Source organism: Anguilla rostrata, chromosome 1, assembly GCF_018555375.3.
Source record: "Anguilla rostrata isolate EN2019 chromosome 1, ASM1855537v3, whole genome shotgun sequence".
Classification (NCBI taxonomy): Eukaryota; Metazoa; Chordata; class Actinopteri; order Anguilliformes; family Anguillidae; genus Anguilla; species Anguilla rostrata.
The window spans coordinates 73,679,427-73,688,574 of record NC_057933.1 but is presented as its reverse complement, the minus strand read 5'-3'; the positions used below and the strand labels follow the sequence as shown (position 1 = coordinate 73,688,574).

The following is a 9,148-nucleotide window of genomic DNA, read 5'->3' as shown; positions in this document are numbered from 1 at the left end:
ACAATCGAATAGAGACAGCTTCATTTTAGCTTTAATTCACTATATTAGAATTCCAGTGGATCAAAAGTTTGAGGACTGTATTTAAGGGCCTACCTTTAGAGCCACAACCTTTTTGGCATTAATACCATGGGAGAATCCAAGCAACTCAGCCAAGACCTCAGAAAAAAAATTGTGGACCTCCACAAGTCCGGTTCCTCTTAGCAGCAAGTTCCAAACAACTGAAGGTACCACAAGCATCTGTGCAAACATTTGAATGCAAATATAAAAATCCTGGGGCTACACTGACACTACATTGTTCAGGAAGGAGGCACAAATTAACTCCCAGGGTTGAACAAACTTTGGTCCAAAAGGTTATACTGAACCCAAAGACAATAACAAAGGAACTGGTGAAGGAGTTGGAGGCATGAGGTACCAAAGTATCTACATCCACCATTAAGAAGAAGAGCACACATGTTATAATTCCAAGACGTTGGCAGGCTATAACCAAAAGTAGGCTACTGCGCCGCTCCTTTGACAAGCTTACACTGAGCTATAAACAAATATGCTCCTGGCACTGTCTATTGACCAGTTGAATGAAACCTGGGAGAACCATCCAATCCAAATTTACTGTCCAAGTATATGCAAATGCAGCTGTACACAGCAGTTGAGTTCTGTTTTCTGTTCGTCATCAGACGGTGCCTGTTGGCGTTAGAAAAGTTTGTTATGAAAGCAGTGAAAAATTCAGAAGTAGCTGGTAGAAGCCACGACTTAAGGTAAGTTTTTTTTTGTTGGTATTTTTCCACTTTTGCTGAAATTCTTTGTGATATCCAAATCAGCTTGTAGAAAGCATAAATAGCAAAAAAGAAATTCTGAACTGCAATTGATGCTTTTGAAATTAGTGCACACATCTCAGTATTCAATACTGTTTGTTACTATGACATTGTATGACAGTAGTGTAGTGGAGGTGCCAAGCCAAGGCTTTTTAAAAGGTATTCTCCCTCTTCCTCCTTTTTCACATAAGAGTACCACGCACATGTGGGAAATAAACTCATCCATATTTCTCAGGATTATTATCATTGGATTTGGATTCCCTCTTTTTTGCTTTTGATCTGATTTTCATTTTGTAAAAAAAATTACTGTCTTTTTTCATTTGTCTGATCCACTAAACACTTTGGTGGGATATTTACAATCAACACTTCACTTTTGTTGAACAGTGCCACACAATTTCATAAGCCATCATCTGTGATTCCTCTTTTTAAATACATTTGCTTGTGAAATGCTCATGGATTCCACACACATTTGTGTACCATTGTACATGCATATTCCATGTCTGTGGTATGCATGTTGTCGGTCCATCTGTCCTATGATTTTTTCTGTAACTCCGTACTGCCACCGAAGTACGTTATTTTCCAATAATATTGCAGTGTACAGCCACCGTTTGCTTTCATCTTTTAAAATTACTGTTAGCGGAGCAGCTAAATAAATAGCCTACTTGAAGCGTGCCCTACAGATGCGAACTATGCACCATAAATTAAGAGTACATATGTCTAGTCTTCCTGGTCTTTTTGTGGAACTGCAGAATGCAAAAGAGAGATTTCCCTGTCCAAGTATATGCAAATGCCACTGTACACAGCAGTTGGTGCCTGACGGTGCATGTTGGCGTTAGATAAGTTTGCAGGAGGAGGATGCAAACAGGATTTGGTTGACATTTATAAAGGATAAAAACACATGGTTGGACAGATGCAAATTACACTCATTATAATATAACAAACCACAGCCTGACTTTCACTGTTCCAAGAGAAAGAGCAGACCAGGCACTTGATTTAAGAGGAATGTGTCACTACATGTACCCAAGCATCATTCATATAGCAGGTTAACATCCTTTGATTATAGAAAATGGACAAACAGCAAAAAAATGATATTATGCAAATAGAGGTATTTTTACACAGGTGACATTTGTTCTGAATTAACTATGACAGCTTTGTATTCAGTGAAAGATTTAGTTAATACAGACAGATGTCATGATAACTCATAAGCTGCAACTATATTAGACATGGACAGTTAGGTATGCCATTTAAGGCAAGAAAGGTGCAGTGTGTTGTTTGTCCCTTTCATAAAAACTAATTGATGTGCGTGTATGCGCAGCAGAACAAGTATAACAAGTCATTGGGTTAAGTGGGGTTGGCATGGGCAAAGTGTATCAATGTAAAGTGAAAAGGACTACGCCCTTCCACAAATAGGGCCTATGAAATTCTTAGTACCTGTCAGACACAAAATATAATGAAATGGAAAGTTCCATCAAATTCTTTTATATTTTGCTAAGGAAATTGCAGCAAAAATATGGTTTTTCTGGGATGCTGGATGGCTCATTTGGTTAAGGCACTATGCTGTGGTGCATGGATGAGCCTCATGGACCATGCCAGTGCCAAATGTAGCCAGTAGCTCCACAGGGTGATGTGCAATTGGCAATGGGTGCAGTCACTGTACAGTGACCCCCCCCACTAGGGCACCTGTGAATTGCTTATCACATGATCTTGATGTAGGAGTGCTTTGAGCCCGAAATGTCCCCAGTTTATTACATGACTTGTGGGGAGAAACTCTGGGTCTAAAAACTGCGAACTGTCTCTTAACATGTAACATTCCCTCCTTTTACAGAAGAAAATGCCAACAAGAAAGTGAATGAGTTTGAATACAGATTCAACAAATGACTTGTAAGTACACCACATGGTACATAATATATTATAATGGCAACAGGTATAGGTTTTCTTACTACCTACTGCAAGCATTTTTAGAAACATTGAGGCCAAAAGTTTACATACACATAGGCTAAAGATATTCAAACTCAGTTTTTCACAACTCCGCACATTCCATGTTACCATACATTTTTTTGGCAAATCAATTAGAGGATCTACTTTGTTCACATCTGTGGTAATTTTAAAACAATCGAATAGAGACAGCTTTATTTTAGCTTTAATTCACTATATCAGAATTCCAGTGGATCAAAAGTTTGAGGACTGTATTTAAGAGCCTACCTTTAGAGCCACTACCTTTTTGCCATTGATACCATGGGAGAATCCAAGCAACTCAGCCAAGACCTCAGAAAAAAAAATTGTGGACCTCCACAAGTCCGGTTCCTCTTAGCAGCAAGTTCCAAACAATTGAAAGTACCACGAGCATCTGTGCAAGCATTTGAATGCAAATATAAAAATCTTGGGGCCACACAGACACTACATTGTTCAGGAAGGAGGCACAAATTAACTCCCAGGGCTGAACAAACTTTGGTCCAAAAGGTTATACTGAACCCAAAGACAATAACAAAGGAACTGGTGAAGGAGTTGGAGGCATGAGGTACCAAAGTATCTACATCCACCATTAAGAGAATCCTACATTGCCATGGTGTGAAAGGCCATTGCGCAAGGAAGAAGCCCCTACTCCAAGACCTGCATAAAAAAGCCAGAATGAAGTTTGGAGGTGATCACCAGGATGAAGACCTAGCCTTTCAGGGTGTGTTCTCTGGTCAGATGAAACTAAAATTGAACTGTTTGGCTATAATGATCAGCGCTGTGTATGGAGGAAAAGGGGTGAGGCTTTTAATCTGAAGAACACCATCCCAACTGTGTTTTACTGGAAAAGAGGCGGGTGCACTTCAGAAAATAGATGGCATCATGAGAAAGGAGGATTATCTAGAAATACTGAAGCAATACCTCAAGACATCAGCTAGGAAGTTGGTCGCAACTGGGTCTTCCAGCAGGACAATGATCCTAAGCATACCACCAAAGTTGTAACAAAATGGCTTAAAGACATCAAAGTGAAAGTATTGGAGTGGCCATTACAAAGCCCTGACCTGAATCCTATAGAAAATGTGTGAACTGGACTGAAAAAGTTTGTTTGAGCAAAGAGGCCCACAAACCTGACTGAGTTACACCAGTTTTGTCAGGAGGAATGGGCAAAAATTCCGGCAAAATATTGTGAGAAGCTTGTGGAAGGCTACCCCAAGCATTCAAGTTAGGCAATTAAAAGGCAATGCTACCAAATACTAACAAAATGTATGTAAACTTTTGACCCACTGAAAATCTGATTTAGTCCATGAAAGCTGAAATAAGCTTTCTCGTAGCTAAATCTCGTAGCTATTATTTTGAAATAAAGTAGATACCCTAATTGACTTAACACAGGAAATGTATGGTAACATGGAATGTGTGGAGTTGTGAAAAATTGAGTTTGAATGTCTTTAGTCTAGGTGTATGTAAACTTGTGGCCTCAACTGTACCTTTTACAACTGATAATTAGAATGAAATCATTTCAGCTATGTACTCACTGCTGTTCATACTTTTGCTCAGATCTGAGACACAATGAGCCATTCACCTGAACAACTTCCTTCCAGAATTGAAGAATGGAGTAAGGAACATGTCTCTCAGTGGTTAAAAGATGACCTCAAGGTTTACTACAGATATGCAGATGCCTTATATGAAAAAGGGGTGTCAGGGGCAGAATTACTTCACTTTGAAAAAAAACATCTTCTGGAACTGGGTATAAAACATGGCCCAGCTGTGAAAATTATGGGAAAACTGGAGGAACGAAAAAGGCAATCGGATCAAACAATACAGTCTCACTCAAAAACACAGAGAAGACCATCTAGGAAAGATATTAGCCCAACTGTGGATCAGTCAACACCATCTCAGTCTCTGACAGCTATATCCAGTTCAGACATAAGGACTGTTGAGGACCACAGCACCTCAAGCCAAGAACACAACAGGACAGCAAAAAAAAAATCTAAGAAGAAGAAGAAGAAGAAGAAATCACCACCTGACCCTACAACTGCTGGTTCACAGGACATTGATGACAAAGATGAAGATGAGAAGGAAAAAATGGCTTCAGTTCAGGAGACCTGTGAAACAAAGGAAACAGAATCTCCAAGCACACTTATGGTCCGTAGAAGAAGTATAGATTCCCCTTTAAATATGAGTGCGAACACAACTAATGCACCAAGAGAGTCCAGCAGTTTCTATCCATTTGACAAGCACCAAGCACATCACATTTACACACAACACTCCATTCTTCCATCAGAGACGGGGCCAGAAAATCTGATAGATCCCATTCATGAATACAAGTACATAGGTAGAACAGACAACATTGACACAATAAAGAGAAAATTCAACAATGAGGTCTTTAGGTTTGCCGCTGGATGCATGAACTCTCGCACTAATGGCACTATTTATTGTGGTGTGGCAAATGATTCAAAGGAAATGTAATTTTGCCATGGAGAAATCATTGGAATTGAAGTAGAGGAGACACATGTAATCATAGACCACTTTAATAACGGATTCAAGGCCTATTTTGGAGAAATGGTTGAAGATTGCAAAAATGTGTATTCGACAACCTCGATTTGTAGAGGTGTTATGCTCTGATCCTCCATCATCAAACAGATTTGTAATTGAGGTGGATGTTGTTCCAAGTCATGAAGTGATTCAAGGAATATTTTATACAGCCTCTGTGTGAGCAGAAGGGGTGGAAAAAAGATCAAGAATCCCTGTATGTGCGGGATGGGGCATCTACCAAGATATGAAAATCAGCAACCCTAGAGATCTGAAATTTGCTCTGCAAATGTTCAATGAAAATATGACTGACTTAGACTTAAGAAGAGAACAGATGGAAAGAAAACCAATCCTGAAAAGGGATAGCAATCAGGGGCAAAAGCTAAAGGACCTGTTAACATGTGGAGGGAACAGTTTGGATTACTATGATAACTTTGTGATCATTACAAACCGAAATCACCCTGAACAGCTGAAACACCTACAGTTTCTTAGTAAACTAAAGATATTCTGTGTTCTTGACTTTGATCCAGAGTCTGAAGTCAAAGGATTATGCAGGTTCTACAGAGAATCCAGACATGCAAACCTTCATTTTTGCAAAACTTTATACGAAGAACAGTAGATGAAAAATTTTCCAGCCCACTTGTTATCATCCTGAACTGTGCACGTTCGCAAAATCCGAAAGAGCGGTACAGAACCAGTATCATTGAAGGTATCTACATTACGAATGAACTGTCTAAAATCGAGCAGGATCTGTTTGAATAAAAGCTTCAGGAGCTCAAAGATAATCACAAGAAATCTGAAAACTTCTATAGTTTCATGATCATGAAGTCGAACTTCAGCAATGAATACACTGAAAGCATTGTCTCCAACACTCTGAAGAATCTTGATGTTAGTAGTAAACAAGCAGCGATGCTTTCCTTTTTGGCATTGCTGAATACATTTGTAGCGAATTAAAGCATTTCTCTGTCTGTGAGACTTTTCTTGGAATCAAATACATGTTGACATCAAGAGAAACTGTAGAGCAAAGAATGGAGCCTTATTCAACCTTGCTAACTCGATTCAAGCCTGAGGTAGATGGTACGTACACCGCCATCCGTATCCTTCATCAACGCATTGCCATTCAGTGTCTGGAAGAGCTGGAAAAGCGATACAAAATATCCAGAAGCGAAATCGTCATTAACTTGCTACATAATGACTTGTTCTTCAAAACTGAAATGGGAAAAGACACACTCATGGACTCAATCCATAGCATGTTGATCACAAGGCAACTGAAGAAAGAGGGTGATGAAAAGTACACATTGTTTTCTCCTTTGATTGAACAAATCCAAACTGAAGGTCCACAAAAAGTGCAACATATCTTTGAAATAGCCTCCCCAAGGTTCAAGAAACTTCAAGCCCTCGCAAGGCATCTGTATCTCATGGAGAAGGACTTCACTAAAGCATATGTCTGGGCAAATGTCTACAGTCACTCGCCATCCTGTCATCTTCTGAAGTCTAGGTGACGGAGAGATGACAAATCAGTGAGGTCCTATTTGTCATTCCGTGGAAAAATTGATTGCATACAGAGGGGACATATTTCTAATAAGTGATAGAACTGGTCAAATGATTTCTTCACCTGTTTCTAATAACACATTTCTAATAAGTGAAATGAGGCTATAGCTTAATTTGTAAAATTCTTTCTTCACTTCTTCTTTCTGCAACATTTCATTTTATAATTTTGTATTGTGTAGGATGCATGAATAAAGCTGAATAAAACATGTCACATGATAAATGAGGGAGGTACTTGCTCAAAAACTGCAGCAGTCTTACTCTTTAGCAGAGTGCTGACATCTTTAAGGAGGATCTCATCAAAGAAAGGCTACTCAGAGTGAATGGAATGATTGAGAATGGAGAGGCTTACATAAATCATGGCAAACTAAAAATCCCAGTGCGACCAGTTTACCTCGGTGGAGTCAGAAGTGGGTACAGCACAGAGAAGGTGTCCTTCTACATTGGTTTTGCTATTGATGGTCCACTTGCATACAATATTAAATATTAAACATAATCCAAGACTACAAGGGAGGGCCTGGACTACCCTGTCTGAGACAAGGTTATTCAAGCATCTCACATGCACCAGAACTCTCATTAATTGAGGAAAGAGAAAACTAGAAGCTGTCCTTCAAATTGTGAACAATCAGCTGCGGCTTTGTTCACTCTGCAGTCCAGCAGCTAAGCTGTGCAGTCATTGTTCTGGAGGACAGCACTTCATACACAGCTGGTGCAGACAGACTGCAGATATACATTTGCACAAAGGATCACTAGTGCAACAAACCTTCCTTCCCTTTGCAAATCTCTGGCCAAGTGCATCATCCTGTGGTGCTTCCAGCCATAGGTGGGACTAGTTGTATTAATTTCCATACTATGGGGTACATCATTGTGTATCTTAATAGTGCCTTTTATGGATATGCCACCTCAATCAGCAGGCAACCTGAAGATGAACCACTCTCGTTTTGGAAAAAGATAAAGACATTTACATTGTACCTTGCTGAAAATGAATTATATTGATGTGTTTATTGTTTCGTAAAATATAGAAGTTATTTAGTTTATATTTTGTGATACATTTGTTAGCAACTGTTTGTAACTAATATAAGAAATACATGTGCATATGTTAAATTTAGATTAAGAGTAGTCTTTTTTCTTACAATGAATTTATAGAGACATTTTTAGGAAAAAATAAAATTAAATGGGAGCCATGTATCAATAAAATTGTACTTTAGATCATCTTTCATTTTCCTTCACAGCTATTCAGGGGCTATTTGTCTCAAGCTTCTCAGTGTGAAAATTTACTCATGTCATTTACTCATTCTAAAATAAAAGAAAAACAAAATTGTGATCATACTTCTAGAAATAAGAATTGACAGTATTTATAAATGTTTAACTTACACTTCTAGTAGTAAGTTTGAATATTATGTATAAATGTTCTTTTGCCTTAAATGGACTCATATACAGACCATTCCCTGTATGCCTCACAAAAACTGTTTAGGAGTACTCAGAAGGGACACAGTACCAAAGCAGAAACGGTTCAGTGCTCCTTTTCTGAAAAATGTATTATTACACATAGTAGTGTTCATAAAACACAATGTGGATATTTATTTTTATATTTTATATACACATATATGAGCCAATTGGTCCAAACCAACAATGCACAAATTTATTAAAAATTAAGATCTGGAAATGTAATACATTTTCCCTGGAAAAAAGGTTACCTTTTGACAGAAAAACAAAACAAAACAAAAAAACAAAACAAAACAATAAAAACAGAATTTGTCTTAGAGTTGCAGTCACCACATCCAATAGTATTCCAGTTATCAAAATAAATTTAATGTGTTGTTCTGGCTAGAGAAACAGGTAAGAACAGGAAATAATTTCAGAAAATGTATTTTCTTTTCTGGTGTTCAATAAACTGTAATGGTAAATGGACTGCATTTATATAGCGCTTTTATCCAAAGCGCTTTACAATTGATGCCTCTCATTCGCCAGAGCAGTTAGGGGTTAGTAGGTGTCTTGCTCAAGGACACTTCGACATGCCCAGGGCGGGGTTTGAACCGGCAACTCTCTGACTGCCAGACAATCAGTCTTACCTCCTGAGCTATGTCGCCCCCGTTGAAACTGTCTGTGTTTCAGTAAACTATTAAGCATTTACACATACCCTGCTACAGTGAGGGTCCCTATTCTTACCAGGCAGGATGAGGACAGCCAGTCCCCAGAAGTGCAGCGTGTCTCTGACTCCCATCTCCGCTGTTCCTCCTGCTGAGCACCTTCAGTAGAGAGTCTGTCTCTCTCGCACGCGCGCTCTTGCCCCTGCGCACACTCAGCGC

The 9,148-nt window shown here is 38.9% G+C and overlaps 2 pseudogenes; both read left to right on the top strand.

Moving 5' to 3' along the window:
- Nucleotides 1-668: 668 nt before the first annotated feature.
- Nucleotides 669-5,924, top strand: LOC135234840 (sterile alpha motif domain-containing protein 9-like; annotated as a pseudogene).
- LOC135245718 (sterile alpha motif domain-containing protein 9-like) lies at nt 5,922-6,793 on the top strand (annotated as a pseudogene).
- The last annotated feature ends 2,355 nt before the right edge of the window (nt 6,794-9,148 follow it).